Genomic DNA, 23,081 nt, shown 5'->3' with positions numbered 1-23,081 from the left:
AATAATCAAGATAATACATTTTATTGTTATACGGCACCTTTAAGAGTGGCCTCTCAAAGCGCTTTACAGAACAACAACAAAGATTCGCGTTGAGATGAGACAGTAGATGGGAGTATGGAATACAGCAGGAAAGCAACGGGCCACAAAGAACCAGTTCAATAACCGCCCTTCTAAAGAAGATGTTTAGGGAAGGTGACTCTGTTATCTTTAGGGATAGAGTTTCAGAGCTCTGGGACACAGCAGAAGGCCCTGTCACCCATAGAGTGTAGAAGGGCTTGGGGGATAGACAGGAGACCAGAAATACACGAGCAGGATACTATATTAACTCATACAGGCACTGAGGTATCCTAAAGATGTAGCAGCTCTACTTTATAAAGGTATTGCAACATCACAACCCTTAATTTAAAATCTCCAAATTTTTAACTATAAATCATAGCATTTTTTGCTTCGCCAAAGCACCTGGAAGATGAAAATGATGCGTCAACATGAAAGCTTTTTTCATAAGTTCTTTTTTTGCTACCCAAAATATGACATCTTTCACTTGTCTACATCAAATATAAACATCTGGCAGATATTTGCCTAGAGCTGAATTCTGTCGAAATCTTTTTTTAATTTCCTTTGCAGCTTCCACAGTGTTTGCTAATCCTCCACGTTTAGTATTTTCTGCAAAGCTGACTGGTTGACTGGCTACAGCCCTTTCTGTGGGGTGGGGCAGACAGGGCCCACACTTGCACCCCCTTCAGACTGAGTCACCACAACCATATCCTGCAGAGCTGATTCCAGTTAAAGTGCACTTCAACACCAAGAGAACTCGTGATTAGGGGTGTAAGGCACCTCTCGAACTGTTCAAGTGCCACTCAGGGAAATGGAATTTAGACAGAATTACGGCCTACAGACGCCTTCAACTGATATTATACTAAGCAAAAGGCTGAGGAAATAAGGAATTTGTATTTTCTCATTTAAAATAATGCCTGCCTGTGGTGCATCATGTCTCAGCTGCCAGGCTGAGCAGATGGACACAAAAACTGTGAGGTCCTGTTGTCTGTAGGAGCTGCCCTCAGCTTGAAACCAGATGATGAAATCGCGTGGGCAAACTGACACATCACCAACTAATAATAATAATCGCTTACACTTATATAGCGCTTTTCTTGACACTCCACTCAAAGCGCTTTACAGGTAATGGGGACTCCCCACCCCCACCACCAGTGTGCAGCCCCACCTGGATGATGCGACGGCAGCCATAGTGCGCCAGAACGCTCACCACACATCAGCTATCAGTGGGGAGGAGAGCAGAGTGATGAAACCAGTTCATAGAGGGGGATTATTAGGAGGCCATGATTGGTAAGGGCCAATGGGAAATTTGGCCAGGACACCGGGGTTACACCCCTACTCTTTTAGAGAAACACCCTGGGATTTTTAATGACCACAGAGAGTCGGGACCTCGGTTTTACGTCTCATCAGAAGGACGGCACCTGTTTACAGTATAGTGTCCCTATCACTATACTGGGGCATTAGGACCCACATGGACTGCAGGGTGAGCGCCCCCTGCTGGCCCCACTAACACCTCTTCCAGCAGCAGCTTAGTTTTAACTAATAAATGCAGCTGATTACAAAACACACTAATAATGCTTAAAAATGAGTAATGCTGCTTGCGGTGGTATGTTTGGGCTGGCTGTCTTTAGGAATCACTCTGCTGACCTGGAGTACTGTACAAGGCCACGGCCCTGCCTGTGAGTCTTTATGATGGAGCATTAGCAACGTGTGAGCAGAGAATCTTAGAGAAGCTGCACAGAGTCACAGAGGACACTCAATGTTGATCACAAGCTCTCCTCTTGCTCCACCTGTCTGGGATAATTACTGTCAGCTCCTTGCCTTTGGCTTTTTCTAGCATTCATATGTGAAGGGGAGGAAAACTCACATTGCTAGGTCAAGTAGTGGCAAACCTTTCCCAAGCCTTCTGGCTGCTCTCTAACCCTGCCTTGAACAGTCATATCGATACACTGTTGTATCAATACACTAATCAAGAAAGACGCACACATTGCTTGCCAGACAGAAGTCTGAATTCTGTCAGAAGTCTGAAAAGTCTGACTCTATGAATTGGCTTCATTACTCTGCTCTCCTCCCCACTGAGAGCTGGTGTGTGGGGAGAGTACTGGTGCATTATCCAGGTGGGGCTGCACACTGGTGGTGGTGGAGGGGAGTCCCCATTACCTGTAAGCGCTTTGAGTGGAGTGTCCAGAAAAGCGCTATATAAGTGTAAGCAATTATATTTATTATTATTAGAAGTGTTCTTTCCTTTGTATGAAAACATTTTCTTTACTAAATTTAACAAAGGACAATTTAGTCAATATTTCAATGCAAAGGATTAACATTCTGTTACAGCTTTAGGTGTCTAGGAAGTGTCTCTTAGAGTTTAGATAACATTTGGGACACCTGGCAAAATAAACACTTCTAGCTTCAAAGCAGAAGGGATGTTTGCTGAGATGTGGAGGATCCCTTGAGCAAAAACCAATTGTGATGTTTACCTTGGTATGCCTAGGTAATAAAGTGGTGATTGCCAATGAGCAGTACAGAAACACACATTATAAGATCACTTCAAGAGCACAGAGAGAGGAGAAGAAACAAGAAGAGGGAAGAAGAGAGAGAAAAGAAAGGAGTCAGGAGGTATTGGAACTTGAATTTTGTGCCAGGCGATAGCCTCTACTTCATGACAATCCAGACCAAACCTGACTCAAAATAAGTATTTGAAGCTTGTTAGAGATTGCTTGCTATTCTGTGTTTTTGGGAAACGTCAGTTTCCTGGGTAAAGATAGCTCAGTTAGAAATGTCTTTCCTGCTTAGGGTGCATTTTTAGAAGAAGGACATAGGCTCCTATTTATTTTGTGGCACATGGGGTGCAGAGAGAGATTTAACTGCAGGTAGTATTGCATTTAGTTAGAAAGGCAGCTTATCTCTTTTTTGGCCTCTATAGGCATTGATTTAATACTTAGTAGACGTCTGGGGGTTTTTATGGCTGATTAGGACATTAAGCCTCTGAAACACTTGTAACACTCTGTAAATGCTGTATACATAGAGTAACTTGTACTGTATGTTGAAACATATGTTGTGTATAGTGTAGTGTTTGTCTTGCCATCATTAATAATAAATATTTGTTCAACCACGTCTGCCTGGATTATTACTCTTTTCACCAAAGCTGTGCCAGAGAATAAAGAATTCACATGACTCTGATTATACCAAATGCCCTGGTACATCCTAGAGAAATCACTCTGCTCTGGGGTTTAAACACTGGCTTTCTTGAAAACCCAGCTTAACCAGGCCAAAGACACTGAGACACCACGTATGTTTTTTTAGATAACCCATAACTCATCAATTTTTACACATACATTTTTTAAACCATTTTGTTTTGACCACATAGGCAGGCTGTTTGCTCAGTTAAAGATCTTTTGAAATGAAATTGCCAACACCCTACTGCTCTTGAGGATCCCGGCTGACTCCTCCTGACATAATTAAGCCAATTAACTTCCTCAATCAATCAAATCTCTCAAACATTCAGCTGTCAGTACAGGTCAGATATTTCGGGCTGACCTACAAGACCTTCTGCACTGTGGCTCTGCAGGACCTGGACTGGTCACCCGGGATTGAGTCCCAGCTCAGTGGTCACAGCTGTGGATTACAACCGCGAGCTCACAGCCATACAGCCAACAAGATAGAGGATGAAGCTCACGAAGGAACATTTTGTTATGTGATCAAAACTGTCAATGAGCAGCTAGTCCTCCACTTGCAGAAATACTCCAAGATTCTGAGAGATACTTCTGGTGTCTTCTGGTTGAGCTTTTGAAGAAGTGCACAACAATGACCCCACGATCCCGTTTTCTTTCATCTCAATCCCATCAAACAGATCAGAACGCTGAACTAGAGATCCTGCTTCTGACTTTTAACGAATAACTTTCTTGCTCTTGTAGCACAGCATGATTTGGAGGTTCAGCCATTTGGGAAAATAACGCAGAGTCAGAGTTTGTGTGCAGCATAGCTACACTGTGGGAATTTGGGTTCCTGCTGCACAACTTCAACACCTGTCAGTTTTGCAGCCTCAGGTCCTAGAAGACCAACAGTAATTGCTCAGGCTGAAAAACTCTTGATTTCGAGTTTCAAATCCCATAACGTATGAAGAAATTACCCCCCGCCCCACCCCACATCAACTTCGCCTGCTTTCTCAATGCTGCACAGACAGGAACAACACTTAGTAAACCAGGGATGAAGTCCTCAAATTCAGTAGCTGAGCCCACGCTGCTGTTTTACCTCAGCTGTGAGGTTTTCAAATCATCATGGAAAAGGCGAAGGCATCGTGCCATGGCAGCTGCTTTGACACCACATAATTAGAGTACTTCCGCGTTTGTAGACATTTGTAGACATTTTCCCTTAAAATATAAAGTAATATGGAAGCCGAGATAAAAAGAGTTCTTGGGGGCTCTGAAGTCGTTGGTACACAGGAGCAAATTGAAGAAAAATTGGGCCTCTATTGGTTTAAACCAATGCGAGTGATTTTAAATGTGACTTTTTTAACAACTCTTTTGGGTGTATATTGGTCATACCTCACCAATATTCAAATTTCAGTGGCCGTCGCTGCAACAAGACAGAGTATGAGACCCGTAAAGAGACATAGGATCACCAGCAACTTTCCAAAACCTTAAAATTGTAAAAAAAAATACTAATTCAAATCTTTCTCCTTAAGATGTACAGTATTGTACAGTATAGTCTAGCCATGAGTACGCTCCGTCAGACTAGTACTATTACTTTTTTAACTAACACATCTAAAATTAAGTAGCAAAGTGGCTAAGTAGCACTAAGAAGCGGTTAAGTAGCACAGCTAGCACGGTGGTGCAGTGGCTGACATTACTGCCTCACAGCGCAGGGGCCTCGGGTTCAGTACTGAGCTGTGTGGAGTTTGTATGCTCTGCCTGTGTTTGCCTGGATTTCCTGATACAGTCCAAAGACATACTGGTAAGTTAATTGGATTCTGGGGAAATTATCCCTGGTGTGAGTGTGCGTGTCTGTCTGCCCTGTGATGGACTGGTGTCTCATCCAGGGTGTACCCCGCCTTGAGCCTGAAGGTTTCTGGGACAGGCTCTGGCTCCCCTGCGCCCCTTTACTGGATAAAGTGCTTAAAAAGGTGAATGTTAAAGTAAAACATGGAAATGCAATTTGTATTGTCAGGTTTTTATTTTCCTTCAGGAAAAACTGAGAGAACACTGCTCACAGGAAACACATCAGCTGAACGGGTAACAATTTCCCTACATTTTGCCTAAAGATAATTTCAGGCTCTCAGTATTGCACAGAGATACAGTACATGTACTGTACAAATTTTAGCATTATAGTTAAAGCCTTTTAATATCAACACAATGCCTAGTGAGAAACATGTGTGAAGAAGTGTAGTCATATTGGGAGGTATCAACTGTACCAATAAGGAATACTTGAATATTGCTGTACTAAGAATGAAAACTTATTTCAGAACACTGCTGTATGTGATAGTATAATATATATTGAAGAAATACATGCAACTGAAGTAGAGTATCAGAAAAGACCACCAGAGAGAAAGGTTTAAAAATAACTCTAACACAACACAAGTGTTTACCTAAGCAGGAGGCTCAAACATGCTCTGCCTCTCTTCTCCTGCGGTCACATTCCTCTGCTGTTGCCTACGCTGTGCGGATGAGCAAAACCTTATATAACAGCTGCACTGCACTCCTTGCACAAAGAACACGCAAAAAACAAAGACATTGTTGTCAAACGTCTTCTTTTAAAATCCTACATGTAAAAGCATCATCTCTGTAGCAATAACACTCCCAAATGTTGTTAATCCCATAGGCTGAGCTTAGACCATTCTAGACCAAATTTGACACCAGCTCTAGAAAGGTGCAGCTGAGGTATGTTGGACATTCAGGCATAATACTTGTAGCCACGTTACACAAACCAGACCTATTTCTGTTACGCACTGCATCTGCATTTAAAGGTCATTTCTCAGGGATGTCTTGTACCCACTATTAAAGCATCAGCAAAGTAACAGAATCCCAGGCCAGCAAATGAACACTGCAGGAGCATTAGCATAACGTTGTGTTTCAGTTGTGACAACACTATAGAGGGTGTTTTGACAGCTTGTCCTAGGGTCTGCAGATTTGCCTTGTCACAACACTTCTTTGAAAATTTTAGGATGTTACGATAAAACTCATCTGGTGAGAGGGGATGCTCCCTTACACAAGAACAAGGTTACAAATGAAAAGAGGTCTTCTAGCCCTTTAACTCATTTGGTAGTTAGAAATTGATTGCTCATCCGGCTGGTTCTTGAAAGAAGCCAGATTATCACCTTCAACATGGCTGGGCAGCTTGTCCCACACTCCCACAAACCTTTGGGTTAAAAAGTACCTCATGTTTTCGGTTTTAAGAACACTACTGCAGAGTGTCCATTCGTGCGCTCTTGTTTTATTCATTCGGAAATGAAATAAATGAATTAAAGAAATTACACAGTTGTACTGAACATCACCCTGTACAAAGTGTTTTTAAATTTAGAGCCCGAACCGTATAAGACTGGCTGTTGTGGGCTTTGTGTAAATAGACATGGTTTACATATCTCTTGTGTACTGGAGTCTTTAAAAAAGAAACAATGGCTAAATGTAATTTGGGAAGCTGCCATTTCCTTAATTAGCCCTCTGCGAAGATAAAACCCAGGCATGGGCTGGAAAGCAGCTCTAAAATAAATAAAACAAAAGCGGGTTTTGAAGGCTGAGTCATCACAGGACTTCTTTGACGTAGCTGTGAAAAGTGCTTAATTAGTGGCTTGGATTGAGAACATTCTGAAATTTTAAATGAGTCTCCAAAAACAACGTTTAGAACCATCGCAGCAGGAATTTGACTTCAAGGCCAATGAAATATGCAAAAATAGAATATGAGTTTGGTATGGGGTAGCACAACTCAAGGAAGACAACTCAGCACAAGATCACAGAGCAGCATGTTCGGACTGCACACGCAAAGCAAGAATCCTGTTGCACTGAACCCCGCTGTTTCATTTTAAAGGTGCACTTTACTTAAAGATAGAGAAGACAACTTCTTCCCCCCTTGTGTCCAAGGAGTACTGTAAGTTTGGGTTTGGAGCCCCATTCTTCTGGCCAAAAACACTGCGGCGGGGTGTTAAACTGGAGCTGCCAGGCTATTTCCATGCACAGAGGATGAAAAGGGAGAAGAGAAGCTGAAACGTTTCCAGCAGTGTGGTGTGAAAAGGTGTGAGGAAGAGAACGAGGTCTGGCTTGCAGAAGGTCCTGGCCTCAGCGTTGCTGTGGCTGTGAGCGGCAGCAGGTGTTGAGTGTGGCCGCGATGTCCACGGGTTTCTAAGAAGGAGAGAAAACGCTGATCTTGGAGCCTGCTGTCAAGCTCCAGAAAGCCTGATCTGTTTACGATGGCCTAGTTGTTTATCTGAAAGTCGGTTTGATCTTGCAGGTGAAGCTTGCCCGCTGTGTATTCATTAACACTCTCCCCTTCCTCCACCAGCTGTGCTCTGGTGCCGTAGAGACATGCCTGTCCCATGGGGAATTCCTGCCGAGCCAGCATGTACACCGTACTTGTACCAGTGGCGGCGTTCAGCTGTCGCAAGTGTTCAGAGGCCCTCTTCACGGGAGGTCAACACACATAACACATGCAGTAAGTACTCGTTACACACTCCCACCACCCTTTGGGTAAAGAAATGCCTTCCATCCAACTTCCCAGCTTCCTTAGCTTGACTTTGTTGATGTTTTTTTTAGGGTTTTTGAATAATTTGTATCATTCCCTTGCAGTCTTCTCTGCTGAAGAGTAAATCAGTTAATTTCGCATGTCAGTGTACAACATTCCCTGGGTGCTCATCTCTGCATTGATTCCAGAGCAGTAATTGTTCTCTTTAACTTTATCGTTTTCTTTAACTTTTTGTATTATTTCCTGTAACAAGGATCCTCTTGCAGGAGAGAGCCACTCCCGTATGATGTGGACAGTGAACCCAGGCTATCATAGATAAATTAGATGATTCGAAAATGATGATGAACTTTCTTTCACAAAGAATAACAAGATGCATTAAATGTATTGAATGTATAGGGGCTCAGACATGGTAAGATTTGGCTTAATCTGCTTGGCTGATGGTCATAAAGGATACAAAAATAAAAGCAGAGGAGAAAAGGCTAACAAATGGTATTCAGAGATATTTATTTGGGGGAAGAGACATCAGGAATGATTATGAGTTAAGCCAGTGGAGATGAAAGTGAGTCTGACTGCTGTTGTCTGTCACGAACATTCATTGTAAGATCTGCAATAAAACACTCGAGACTGAGCTGAAGCAGAACTTCAACCCTGTATTCATGCATCTAATTGTTAAAATTTACTGCAGTTTACCTGCTCAGTAAAACAATGAATCTACTCGGGGCAGATGGGTGACAAGCTGACCATCCATATTCTCTACAACACTTGTAGTGCTTAGTCTAGTTCTGGTAACAAGAACATTGAGACTAAGCATTGTAGCACATATAAAAATCCGACATGTGTCAAGACACTGAAGGCCCTCTCCGTTGAAACACAACTTTTAAACCCAGCCCTGATCCCATTGTATGATAAAAAAATGGATCAGTTTCCTTTCAGCTGTCTATCAGTTCCACTTAATCTCAGGCATATGATTTTGCCATAAACTCGGAGTGACTTATTATGATTTAAACTTCATTGTCTACGTTTATTAAATCACTCAACTTCCAGGATAACTACATAAAAAAGTTGCACATCTGATATTTAATTCCAGGCATGATGGGCATTAGGACCTACAGTATTTGATGACTGAAGAAGGCCTAGCAGGACAGACTGATGCACTGGGCTGAACACTGGGAACACAGGAGCAGGGAAGAGTCTCCATGTGCTGGGTGCTGGAGGGCTTGAACCCTCTGGATGACAAAGACCTGATGAAGCTTTAAACCAGGAACAACCCTGAGCGCCTGTAAGAATTAACTTTAGAACAAATAATTGAGCAGCATGACCAATGTCCTCACTTGCTTGATGTCAGTATCTAATTCTCCTCTTTGTCATTTTCAGATTTTCTTTTGGCTTATTTTGTTATAAATGTGCTGATTGATGGGGGAACCTTTCCTAGCCTGTGCATGATTAAGCACGTCCATCACCTTTTGCAGGTTGGAGAACCGATGAATTTTTAAGGTCTCGTTCAGATTCCCCTTGTTGTTATGGAAACAGCCATTCTGAAGGGCTGTTGTTGGAGAAACTGCACAATACCTATAGCAGGAACACACAAATAGGAAAAAAATCAAAGGTTACAAAAAGAGGAGCCCATTCGGCCCATCCAACTCATTTGGTAGTAGCTAATTGATCTGGAAATCTCATCAAGCCATTTCATGAATATACATTATTCTCATTATACATGCAATACTTCACTCTGGTATCTTTTTTTTAATAACCCTGGACCCCACAGTTCACTAAATTTAAAGACACAGATGTCTGCTTCATACAGCACATACCTTTGTAATGTTAAACTCTTTTCAAACTCAGCTCTAACTAGATTAGGTACTGTAGATTTTGATATTCAGTGCATTTTGGCATTTTCTTTGTGTTTAAAACTGAAAAGGCAACGACAGTATTTATTTACTCCTGCTTCCAAAGAACAACCCATCAGTGAGTGGTATGCAGTGTAACACAGCCTACGAATTGTGCTTTAAGTGTGTAGGCGCTGCTGTGATTACAAAAAATGCCCCCATTAGCTGTTCCTTGTGTGGATGCTTAAAATACATTTAATTGAAAATGCTGTGCAAAACTCTAGAACATGCCAGGTTTACAATCGAGATTGATTGTATTGCACTGCACACATATGTTTACATACAGAGCTTAGACAGAAAATGTTAAAATCCCCCCTTTTTCTGTTGTCAAAATGGTGAAACACAGTTAAGAAAACGCACACTTCAGCAGCAGAATTAAAGTGTGTTCTAAAAGTTGTAATCCATGCCCACTCAAAAATAAATAATCGTATTCATAATTAGTGAAGACTACATAGCTGTTCACAGTCATGGTGAGAATCTTTCTCGTTAGACGCGCAGAATGGCTGCCTCTTCCTAGGTGCTGGTGATACAGTGTGTTCAGGCTGCAGGTGTAAATGGATGACTGTAGTACAGTATATTGAGTATACATTCTGGTAACTATTCTTCTAAAATATGTGTTGAGTCTGCTGCTTGCTTGCACATTTTAGCTGAGTTTCAGGCAGATTCGTCAGCAGGTACAGGCTATGCAGAGGTTAGTGGTCTTGAGGGGTGCAGTTGCAGGGAAGCATGACCAATTGAACACTTCTTGTGGAACATTTAGCACCTCTGCAGATGTCCAGGAAGTGGTGACATGTGACGCAGTCCAATTGAAAATGGCCTTTTCTATTTTCGCATACCTTTTTTTTCTGAGTAATCAGTTTTATAGCAATTGCAAAATCAATATAGTTTCACTGGAGTGAATTCACAGCAAGCTTTGATGTGTCTTTCATTTCAGCCAGAAAAACAGAAATGCCAAAACCCAGTTAAAAAGAAAGAACCTACTTCAGCTCACTTTCTGTTGTCAATACATTGCTGTCTCTTTCCATGTTCATAGAAAATAAAAACTTGGAAGTTAGCAGCCTCTTGGTCTGGCACGAATTATGGACAGGGCGAGAATATGCAGTTCATGAAAATCATTGGGAATATTTCTTTTTTTAAATTTAAAAGCCACTTTCAACCGCCACGCAAAACAAAACAGACCTACTTTCTGCTCATCTTAAAACCCCAGTGCAGAAAAGGTAGACTGATGTGTACTCTTCTCCTGGTTAATTCCGTTATTGTCAGTTTAATTAGAACCTGTCATTAGGACAAATTAAACCCCTTTCCATGTTAACCACAGAAGCCACAGAAAGAATAACTGGTCATAAGCAACTTACAGGCGAGATGGCAAACAAGCTTATTTCCAGTCCACTTCTCGCGGCTTTCTGTCTCCTACTTTTTTACAAGCATGGGTTTTTTTCAGAGCGTATATTAATGGCTTTTCGAGAGCCTCAATTAGACAGAGAGAGCTCTGTTTTTGTCTGATCCTCAAGGAGTGATTCCACATGTGCCCCGTGTGCATCACGTGGCTGAAGGCAGGAGTCCTCAGTGCTCACACCAGCGCTGAAGGTGGTGCTGAAGGGACAGCTCCCTGCACACTGCTCGCCATCAGGGTTATCAGAGCCTGTCTGACCTCGGCTTCACCACCATGGGTTCTGTGGGGGTCCGATGTGGTTCGCTTTTTAAAACCGATGATCATCTGAAAAACTAAAGATTAAAATGAAGCGAGGAGCTTCTCTTATCAGCAAGGTGGGTGTTGAACATCAGTAGGGGATTAAGTGTATTCCCTCCGATTTGTTAAGGGTTTTGGGAACCTTAGGGTTAAAATTGCTGTATAAATGCAATGAATTATTATTATTACTTGCTGTCATATCAGTATTTAACATGACTTCTTTCCCTCTGTGAAGTTTTTTTTTGTTTGTTTGATGTTCAAGGGCACTGCTGAGCTTGTGTGAGATTTCTCAAAGTTTTGTTTGGATAACCAGCTGTAAAGAACTGCATGGACCAGTGACCACTGGACAACAACTCTATGTTTCTCTTCTCCTGCCTGGATCCACTACAGGGAGAAAGTGGAATGCTGCCTACCGCAGAGGCACTAGGCTGACAGAGCATCACAAAGCCCAGGGCTGCAGGCTCAAGCACAGCTCCGTCCTCGCCAGCTCTCCGCCCTGCAGCCTCGGCACACACCTGTCAGCTCTGCAAGGTGGGCTAATGTCTTCTCGGGGTTCGCAGGTGAAGCGCCTGTGATATGGTACCTGTCTCCAGGTACTAAGAAGTGAAGATCTCCCAGGACAGGCAAATGTCTTCCTGCCCAGGCCTTGATTCATGCCCGTGGCAAGGCCCTGATTCTACACTTCATGACTACAAACGCAGGAGCTGGAGGGCTGGTGCATCACCACACATTAGCTTTGATGCTTCATCCTCCTGATCTGGAGAGTTCAGCCTCTTTTCCATTCCCTGAAGCAAACACCACCAGAGGCCGCTTCATTTCTCTCATGGGCTTTTCTGACTGGTCATTGAAATGTTAAACCGATCTCCCAGTTTTAAGTGGTTAGAAATGTAACACTTCCATCCCCGGATATGAAAGCTACAGGACTTATTCATCAGAGTTATTCTTTGTCTCTATTACACTGTAACTCTTCATATTATTGAGTTGTTTATTGAGTTGTCTGTCTGAGCAGGCAGATAACTGCAATATACAGTAGAGACCATGTACAGTACATGCTTATTAAGAATGATCACAAGGATTTGATTTTAACCTGGTGGTTTCATTTGTGATATCAAGCAAAACAAAAATCTTTTTTTTTCTTCTCATGGACAAACAGACATTCTTTCATTTTTGAACCACTTCATCCAGTCCTAGGACGTGGGGGTGCCAGAGCCAATCCCAACAAGCAAGGGGCACGAGGCAGAGCACATCCTGGACAGGACACCAGTCCCCTGCAGGGCACACACAGACACACACTCACACCGGGGCCAGTTTTTTTCCCCAGAAACCCATTAACCTACCAGTGTGTTTTTGGACTGCAGGAGGGAACTGGAGCACCTGGAGGAAACCCACATAAACATGGAGGGAAGATCCAAACTCCACACAGACAGCACCCCAAGTCTGGGATTGAACCCAGGGCCTTAGCAAACCACTCTACCACCCCATAACCAGACATGATTGTACTAAATATAGAAAACTAATTGCTTACAACTCTCAGGCGTCAGAAACGCCACGGTGTATAGTTTAAGTAGGGCACAGCACTGGCTGACGCACTGCATCTGTACTTCGTGCATCTTGCTGACACAGCTCTGTATGTCTTCACCAGCCTCCGCCAGGGCCTGCAGCAGCAGAGGCACAAGTGTGCTATGCCTGTTGGAGGGCTGTGTTGCTAACCCTTGAAGCCAACAGCCATACCCCCCCCCCCCCCAACAAGAGTTAAGGCTCAGCTGGGGGTCACGGCGTGTTTGCTGTCTGCTGCGGAATGGTGACCCCCAACTTTCTCCCCAGGCTGTACCACACTGGGAGAAGCAAGGGGGCATAAAATAAGTGCAAGTTTCAGAACGATTCACAAATCGTTCACATCATTCAGAAATACAGTATATAAACAGAAAAAATAATATAGCAATAAGTTAAAATATAAATAATATGTTTCAAAATAATGAGAAAGGATAAAAATACTGGCTGGTGAAATCCTGAGTCTTCTGAGAATCTGCAACTGGAAGTTTGTCCTGTCACCACGCTTTAAATATGAATTTCTTCTCGCCTAATCTTAATGCAAAAGCCCTCCAGCATGAATGAAAAGCTTTAGCTCTGTGCACCACAGCCAAGACAAAGACCGATTTTGCTACAGCTGGCAGAAGAAATGTAGTGAATGAAAAGCAATTATCTTCAGAAGTAAAAAACAAAAACAAACTGAAATGATTGAGCATCAGGTGGAGTTTCTTTTAATCGCTGTACATGTCTTTCTTTACACGTGCAGCACGGGGAAAGATGTCACTTGTGCTTTTGTGGAAGTGATAATGAGAGTATTTCCAATCTCTGTGTTGAGAACCACTTTTCCCCTTCGGATTCAATAATCACGAATGGAAAAGAAGTGCCAACCCTCCTCCTTGTTTTCTGACAGCACTGCATTGGGAAGTCCTCGTCGTGTGCTGTTTTTTTTTTGGGGGCGTGGGGGGGTCAAGGTCAGACCAAGGTCAAACAAACATGCAGAATGAAACTCTCGGCCGACGTCCCCAAACCCTCCTTCTGTCGGTCTTCTCAAGAGCCTCGCGATGCAGCAGTTTCGCGTGGCTTGCGGCTTGATGTTTTAGTGTGTTCGTCTCCTCTGATGAGATGAGAACTGACATGTTGGTCCAGCTGGAGTAAATAAATGAACTGATAAGAAATGACCTTACCGAGGTTCAGCTAAGTTTGCCTGATGTGTGCCATCATGTCGAACCATTACAGCGCACAGAGGCAGTGTTCAGAGCAGCCTGCTTTATTTTCCCTGCGAGCAAAGGCAGCATTTGTCCAGCACACCTGACAGCACGATTGTCTGAAATGTTAAATGGCATGAATGGACTCCAAAACATATTTCATAATGCAGGGCTCCATTAAAACTCTGACACTGAAAATGGGCATTTCAGCAAACAAACTATATACAGTATATATAAAAGGATTAAAAGCAAGGTAATTTTTGCACACCAGCTTTAAAAAACTAAAACACATTCATTTTGGGGTAATGTATTATTTAACACAGCTGAAGATGGACTGCATTTAAGCCTCCTGTAGCTCCCTAACTGTGGAGTGTATGTATATAGGTTTATAAAGATGTATTTAACTGGAGCAGAGACAAAAATAACAGATATTACAGTCAGCATGTTCTGAGGTTTCATTCCTCCTGCACATTTGGATTTCTGCCTCTTTACAGAACAGCTCCACGCACGGGTGCACATCACTGTGCAAGGGCCAGCTCACCGTTTCATATGTAAATGAGCGCTAACAAGCCGGAAACCCCTGCTTCCACACTATTGATAACCTGCTCTCTTCCAGTAAACCTTCAAGGCAAATGTGGAAATGAAGGCAATTTCCATGCAATGATAAAAAGGCACATATAAATAGTTCTAGCAATATATCGCTAATAGTACAGTGATAGCAACAGCAATAATATAACTTTACATAGCACCTTTCATAATATATCATCTCAAGCAGTGAAGGAATTAACACAAAAGAGTTGTATACAGAGAACAACAAAACATAACTAAAAGCTTCTGCAAGGTCCAGTATAAGAAAGGGGCTAATTAACTACAGCAAGTTCTTAATAGTGAGAAATGTACAGTAGATTGGAACAAGAGAGAATAAACACAGCTTTTAAACCCCAGTGATATCATAGAATATATTGCACAACACTCCACAGGTCCAGACCTGTGATCCCTGTTGCTCTGAATGAACACAATGAGATGAAAGGCGGTACTCATTATCAGTCAGCACATGTATCCCTTCTACAATGCACACACCTGTGTTCTCTTGCAGCTCAACACCATTCGGGAAGAATAAAACTCATGGTACCAAGGCCTACAGTACACAGAAAGCACTAACCAGAGGACGCAACAGGAAACTTCAGGTTGAAAACTGGTAACCGGAGGCACGTCTTTACCCCAAGTGCTGTGGGAGTGTGGGACAACTTACCCAGCAATGCTGCTGAAGCCAGTACACTGGCTCTCAAGAAACAGCAGGATGGGATCTTTAAACAATGAACTGCTAATTATCAAATGAACTGATAAAAAACAGCAGGGACCAGGGCTTTACTACCTCCAATGCTTGCTCCAACCTAAATCCAAAAGTTACCTTTGCTTTTTTAAGCCAATTCCATTTCTTTGACTCTTTAATTTTTCTTGTGAGAGCAGAAAAAAGACAATGAACAAGATTTTGAATTATACAAGATTTAGACAAATACTGTATGCATGCAGAGGTGCCTGTGTCACTCTCTTCCCAATTAACATTTGAGACAGGATTAAAAAGCAGAAAATCTCTACAAGCCGGGACTTCAGAACCACAGGTGTAACCAAAAGATCTTTTAAGGCAGAACGGAAAGACGTTGCTCCCTGTGTCGATGATGTATCTGATGTATCTGTTATTTGCCAGTTTCATAGCAGCTTCTCGGTTTTTTCTAACGCCCTGACTCTTACAACCCACTAATACATATGGATTATATAGATAGATAGATATAGATGTTCAAGTTCTTATCTTCCTTCTGAAGAAAAAAGTGCCTTTCAGTCTACATGCAGTGCGGACGGATCCCTCTCCTCTGTGTCTGTGTTACGGGGCGGTGAAATCCCACAAGGCAATGAAAGAGTTAATCTGATGACATTCCTCTGCAGGGATCTCTGCCATGAACGCCACTCCTGCATGACCCGTTACCATAGTAACCCCCTTTTCCCATTCTGACGAAAGGCTGGCATACTGTACAGTAACTCCCGTGAACTTCTGCCCAGGGTGCTCCTTTCCATTGCCGAAGCCCTGCGCTCTGGGGATCCGGATTGCCGTTTTGCCAAATGGGGAATCCTGGCAGGGATCCGGTCAGATACACAGCGGAGAGGTTCATGGAGGATCGTGATCGCTCGGTCGGGATTCATGCCTTTTCAGCTTTATATTTGGTTCAACAGGTGCTAAATCTGAGATTTGAAGGGCGCTGCTGTGTGCAACCAGTGAAAAAGGCTGTCATATCTGGCCTTAAGACGGAAAAAAAGAGCCTGTTTTTGCCTTAAATGCATTAAGGAGATGACACTGAACACACAGGAGGTTTTATTTCAGCAGCGCAAACTCACACAAGCAGCTACCAAACTACCCAGCCACTAACTACACAAAGCCAAACAACACAAACAGCTCTTTATTGCAGTTTGCAAAGCTTCCAGCTGTTGTTAGTTTTCTTTCTTGTAATTGTTTCTTGTGTTAATCCCCTGAATTAACCATCACATCTGTATGATCCAGGTGTTTAAGTGCATGATGAGCTATTGTTCAGACGTAATGCCAATTTTTCCTATGATTGGAAACACGCAATGGGAAAGAAAGCAAAGACTTACTCCATTGAGAAAAAACATACTAAAAGAAAAGAAATGCAGTCTCTTAGGGCAATGTGAGCTCTGACTGTTCCTGACACAAGCTTTACATGCCAGTGCTCTCAAACAAATAGATGCGTTTCATCAGACGAGACGGGGAAGGAATTTCACATTAAAAATCAGACCGTATTTACACTCCACACATACTACTCACAAATGTCAAGGTAAATATTCTATTACACCACTACCTGCCACAGAAAGATGTCTTACTTCAGAGAATTTAGTGTGCAGGCACAGCAGCAACAATAATCTGTGCCTATCCTCCAACATCCAAAAAGACAATAACTGCTTTTCAGTTATTTCACTGGAATCTGGGTAAGTAAAAATAATAGAAACACCAGACCTGTAAAGAAAGGCAGGCAGCCTGGTTGTTTTTACACAGGCAGGATTATGGTGAAACGTCGCTATTTTGACATCACTCTGAAGGTTTATGGAATGTTTGGGTTGACAGCTGGTCTGCGCCAGATTTCAACATTCCGCCCAGTACGTCCTCCTCTCCAAAGCTTGGAAGTTACACAGCTGGGTTTGTTCAGAGGTGAAAAGGAGAATATTTCGATATGTTGCTGTTTGCACAATAGTGCTTCAGTCTTACGCGGCATGAAAAGCATCCGAAAAAATCTGTGAATGCAACAGGTTTGCAAATCAACTCCCATCTGTGAACTACAGCTGTATCTAGGAACCAAAAGGTTACAATCCCTGTGGCTTAAATTACTAAATAAGTCCTCCCTTTGAAGGCTGTATTGTGTAACATTTTACTGGTCTGTTGATGAACAGGTATTGCCCTTCAAAACCCACATAATAGAGTACACAATCTTTTTTCATTAACTGGGATGCGGGATTGACACTACATCATAAAGCAATCAAAGTAAGTCAACCATGTTGATTTCACAAAGCCACTGCTAGGTGATTATCTACAGCTGAACATGAAGGTGAAATTGAGTGCTGTTTCTTCTGCTGTGTATGAAAATAAACTGTAACCGCAGCCCATTTATAGCCAAAAATCAGTAATCCTGTCCTTCAGGTATTGACTGGTTTATTAAATTACAAAGCAGATATAACAACCCTGGGAAATAAACCATAAAGTTATTATAGTGAATATATCACAAGTTACTATTTTATATTGACCCAAAATTATGTTCTACAATGTCAAATTGTATTTTAAGGGAATGTCTCAAAAACGGTGTAAATATATCAGTGAATATGATAAAATGAGTCAATTTAGAGTTTATGATAATAACATTTAAGGCTCAATGTATTAAATATTTAGTAACAGTTAATGCATGTGTTTCAATGAATGCAGGAAAGCTGGAGGGTACACTTCAATCCAGAAGCTGGGAGCGATCCACAATATCACAGAGGAAACCCCTCATTCAGTTCAATTAACAAAATTAACCGTTTTACTGGTGGGAAAAGGTTGTTCCATCTCATTAGCAGAACAGCTGGGGAAGGCCACTGGGCACATTAACAAAATTAACAGATCACCCAGGAAGTAATGACTGACGGCCTGAGCCGGGAAATTAATCTAAGGCTCGGTGAAGGAGCACTCTTTGAATGGCAAAAAGTTTTATCTCGTTAGCAGAAAGGTTTTAATCAAACAAATCATGATCAAGTGTTATCTCACCCTCCTGCTTCATCCAAAGACCTGCCCAGGTTTTGTGGTCATTTGCATGAGTTTTAAGATCTGAGCACATTTTTTGTTTTTAGTTTTTGAGAAAGTAGAGGAAGTGTTTTTCACCAGTTACTAACCAACTCCTATTTCATTAAATCTGAACCCGGTATTAATATCTTTTCAGAAATGACCTGTGTAACAGATGAATACACTCTACGAAAGTGATTACTCGCCATTTTCTAAAGTTTTCTCCACTTATCTACACAAGAGTGTACTGCAATCCTACAGATTTATAATGGTTTGTGCTGTAATTGCAATTCAATAGTATTATCTGTGTTGTATTGTAGTTGTGGTTCAGCAACCGCAGACGGTATCAGTGAGTGTGCTGGTTAGGGAGAGGTGTTATGATACTCAGTAATGATATCAGTCTGCATCCTGTTGCGTTTCAATTGAAATGAACAGTACATCTTTAAGCTGTTAAGAAAAAAAAACTTCATAAAACAACCTGGTATATCGTAGGTTAGGCTGATATCCATGTTTTTAATGATATTGTTACGGCTGTTAAAAGGGGCCACTGAGTTAGTTTAAGAATTTCGAAACAATGGTCAACATGTCATGATTGTAGTCCCTCCCCCTTAAGGGCGCTCCGGCTCTGTTCCAGCCTCCTTCCAGCCCACCTTAAAAGCCAGACGCCCACTCTCTTCCGGGCTCTGCATTGGTTTCCACACCAAGCGAGTCCGAGATCTGAGCATCTGGTCCTGTTCCCCCTTTTCCCCCCCCGACCCTCCACCGGATCCCGCTCCGGTTTTTAATCCTGTTTGTCCTCGTCTCGGATGGACCGCCCGGCTTTGGACTTTTTGCCTTCCTCTTGGATTTCCCATTGGACTCTGATTTGGATTGTTTGCCCCAGAACACCTGCGCATTATGGACACGCCCCCTGTTTTCATTCCCGACTCCTGCATGCTTTTCCCCCGTGTTTTCCTCACTCATCTCCGGATTGTGTCGTCTGCATAGGGTCTGGAAAGAACGCTTCCGTGACACAACATCTAGCAACTGTCAGCCTTTGCAGTTCTCTTGAGCTTCAGAAAGCATGAAAGGTGTTTGCCGAGTGATAGGGGGTCTGAGACACATGAATCAAAGGAATCACCTGCTTTACCTTGGTTGATTACGTTCTGAATAAACAGTTAAGAGCCATCAACAGTCCAAGAAACCAGGTTAAAAAGACAGATACAAAGAGAAAGAACTAGATTAAAAACGGTCACTCTTGGTAAATGCATGCATTTTCAAAATGGGGGAGATAGGTTTCCAATTCAGTTTGTAGTATCCAGATTTATAAAGTGAGAGATTTAACTGTACAGTAGGTCGCATTCTGTTTTCTCTCTCATGTTGGCCTGTGTAGGTGTTATATTGCACGATGAATAGTTGGCAGCAGTCTAGGGTTTTTCTGGTTGGTCAGGACATACAGTACGGTAGGCCTCTAAGAGACTTTGCTTGTAAATAGAATAACTTGTACAGTATGTTGTATTTTGTGCTGTGTGTTATGGTTATTGTTAATAAATATTTGTTTAACCTCACATGCTTGATTTATTACTCTTTTTGGCCAAAGCTTTGCCAGAGAACAAAGAACTCAAGCGTCCCTAACTATACTGACCTCTTGGGAATATGCTTGACATATCTTTACAATTTGGGGGTTGTGATTATTTATTTTATTATGGATTACCCTTCTCGGTCCATTTCTGTCATTCTCTTTTTGTAACCCCTTATTTGTAACAATATCAATAATATTGCATCATTTATTCGTCTACAATTGGACGGATTAGGGTGACACTACTGTCATCCACAACCAATACAGTCAAAAATGTTTTATTGATTCGACTTGTTTTCTCCCCAGATTGCTCTTTGAGATAAATTAAGAAATCAATTGCTTAGCGACTCAAAGGGTGGTACTCAGAAGCATAACAAAAGCGCACTAAACCAGACTTAATCCATTAGGGGTGAACTCAAACATGAATCCTGTGCTGTCAGAAGGAAAACAAGACTCTACACATAAAGGGAAAGAATGAGGATTTGTGTCTGTATCTTCTCTCTCTTAACTAAAGAATTCAATCAAACGTCATAATGTGTCCAACTGAGAGATGTGTGTTAAGCAGTTATGGGGAAAGTAAATAAGCCAATTGATTGGAGGCAGTTCAGTCAGCAAGATGCCAATCTGTCTGTTGCCTTTTATTAAAAAAAAAATTCTGGTTTGCAGTCTTTTGCCGAAAGCTTGTTAGAGACAGGATTTGAGCGGATAAATGCCAGCGATAAAGGCTGACAGCAATGGCAACTCTTATCAGCATCTGTGTCACATATAGGGCTGCCTCTTGGCCACTTTCCCAAGGAGCGGGGGACTCCTAAAGAATGTGAAGGAAACCTGGGGAGTTTGCACCAACCTCTGGGATTGGTTTGTAATGTACCGTGTGGTCATGGTTATGGCCTTGTGGTATCCTTAATTTTGTTTTGGGCTACACAGAGATTCAACTCCAAAAGCGACCAAAATGTGAAACATTGTCAGAGTCCGAGAAGTTCCCAAACAGGAAAAGCCCTTGCGGGCGATCAGTGATAGAACCGCGGCATTCGAAACCTCGATCAGAGACATAGCGGTATTTAAGGAGGCCGTCACCCGGCCAGAATGCTCACAGCGGGAAAAAATGCACAAACACAGAACTAATGAGCAACTTTCAGGGGCAGGATGGGGGTGACAGAAGGGGGTGGGGGGTGCAGCTTGCTTGGTATCCAAGGCAACACTGAACGCGTGCCAGCAGGGGGTTGGTTAAGAATGCAGGCTGAAGGGCCAGAGCCACAGGCCACAGCATACTGGACCTCGAGCGACGTGTCCCGCTCTCTGACCATTCCTGAAACTCCACTGCGTCTCACACAGCGTCTCACGCAAAAACTCACGCAAGAACCGCTTCCACTCTCGGGTACACTGCAGCAACTGCTTCGCGGCATCATCACGACAGGCTCCTGGACATTTTTATTTTAAGAACAGGAACGATTCCGAACGAGAGCAGACCATTCGGCCCATCTACGGTAGCTCTCTTGGTTACTAGAGAAACTTGCTAGGATCTCAACCAGTTGCTTTTTAAATAATCCAGGGTATCGGCATCAACATCGTAGCTGGAGCATGTTCCAGGCTCCCAGAACCCTTTGTTTAAGAAAGCGCTTCCTGTCCCCAGCATTCAACACGCTCCTGCCTAGGCTTCATTTGCGCCCCCCGGTTCTGCTCATTCTGCAAAGAGCAGGGGAACAAAAGGTATTTCCACTGATGAGCGATATATTGAACATGATCCTGGGGAAAACAAACTGAATTGAAAGCACAAGCTATACCGGCTGCTGTTTGGTTTCTGTAAGTTGCCAAGGTTTACGTACGGTATCGCCTGTTTGTCTTTGAACCGGATTGATCAAAGTGTCAGAACGGCCACGCGACTGGTTTCCACTCGCATCTTCTGGCTGTTGTTCGATTTTGAAACGGTTCAATGAATTGAGCCTCCAATTAAATCCCCTGTAGAATCGATCGTCATCGGAATCGATCGGCCGCGCGGCCACTTCCTATCAAGTCCGAAACTCCACCAGTAACCACGCCACAACACGACGCATGTCCTTCACACCAGCTGCAACACACATCTCTGAAACCTGCTGAAGCAAACCGATTGCAGCTGCCCTGCCCGGCAATTTAGAAACCTTAAATCACAAAACACAGGCCGCTTACACAGCATTTTAATTTACGACACAAATATACAATATTTTAATATTACTATTGTAATTTCTTTCTGTTTACACAGATGTGCGCTCTTCACACCTGACGTGGCAAGTGCACTGGACTGACAGACACAGGCACAGAGGAACCGCCAGGTAGGCAATGAATAAAGTGGAGCAATTACAGATACAAGTTTCCATCTGCATTCACAGAAAGACCCTATTAAATTTAGAAAGCACTTAACTGCTTAACAAAACTGCAAGGCTAATAGGATTCATGATGTTTCTTACTTTTCTGAAAAGAACTTGATTCACTCTATAAAAGACACTTCGATATTCCTTGAAAAATAAAAAACAAATTCAATATTTCTACAAGAAATAACATATTTCAGTCCGAAGTGCAATCAGAATGACCAAATAAGCTTTCCTTAAGCTATTTTAATAAACTCATTTATACAGTAGCTCATGTTACATTAATCTTCATTCTTTATTTATAAACCATATTTTAGTTCAAAGAATGTCTTTTACAGCTGGGCAAATCTAAACCATAAGTCTGCGTTGTCGAAAGACAGGTCAGGAGTTGAAAGAAATTTTAAAGTTTGCCTCTCAGGGCTGATTGGAGTCATGACTCTCAAGAGAAATGAAGTGATTTATCACTTGAGCCGGTAAAAAGGCAGAGGAAATAAGTAAAAGCAACTGAACAGAAGAGAGTGTTGCTGAACTTTGACCAAGGGCATGCAAGGAAAGTGACATCTGCTCTGACAGCAATTTATACTCCGTTAGATTGTCTCTTTCCTAAATTTGCCTGTCATCTGTAGCCTGCCCAGGATTCCCTCTCCGCACTGAGCTGGTGACAAATACCATCTGAGGCCAATCTCCCCTTCTGACAAAGTGCTTCTGAAGTAGGAAAGGTGGGGGAAATGTGAGGATGTGTTCCAAGAGGCGACCGTGCATTCATGCTGTGATGGTGACTGAGATCATGCGGAAAGAAGCAAATCTTTTTTTCATTCTTGAACAAAGAC

At 42.5% G+C, this 23,081-nt stretch overlaps 1 protein-coding gene across 7 annotated transcripts in view; it reads right to left on the bottom strand.

Annotated features, from left to right (window-relative positions):
* LOC148641195 (protein Aster-B-like) overlaps positions 1–23,081 on the bottom strand; it is a 188,290-nt gene that overhangs the window by 142,756 nt on the left and 22,453 nt on the right. The window lies entirely within an intron of this gene.

This window comes from Lepisosteus platostomus, chromosome 25 (assembly GCF_059453375.1).
Source record: "Lepisosteus platostomus isolate fLepPlt1 chromosome 25, fLepPlt1.hap1, whole genome shotgun sequence".
NCBI lineage: Eukaryota > Metazoa > Chordata > Actinopteri > Semionotiformes > Lepisosteidae > Lepisosteus > Lepisosteus platostomus.
The sequence above is the reverse complement of the archived record's forward strand: the minus strand, read 5'-3'. Positions and strand labels throughout refer to the sequence as shown.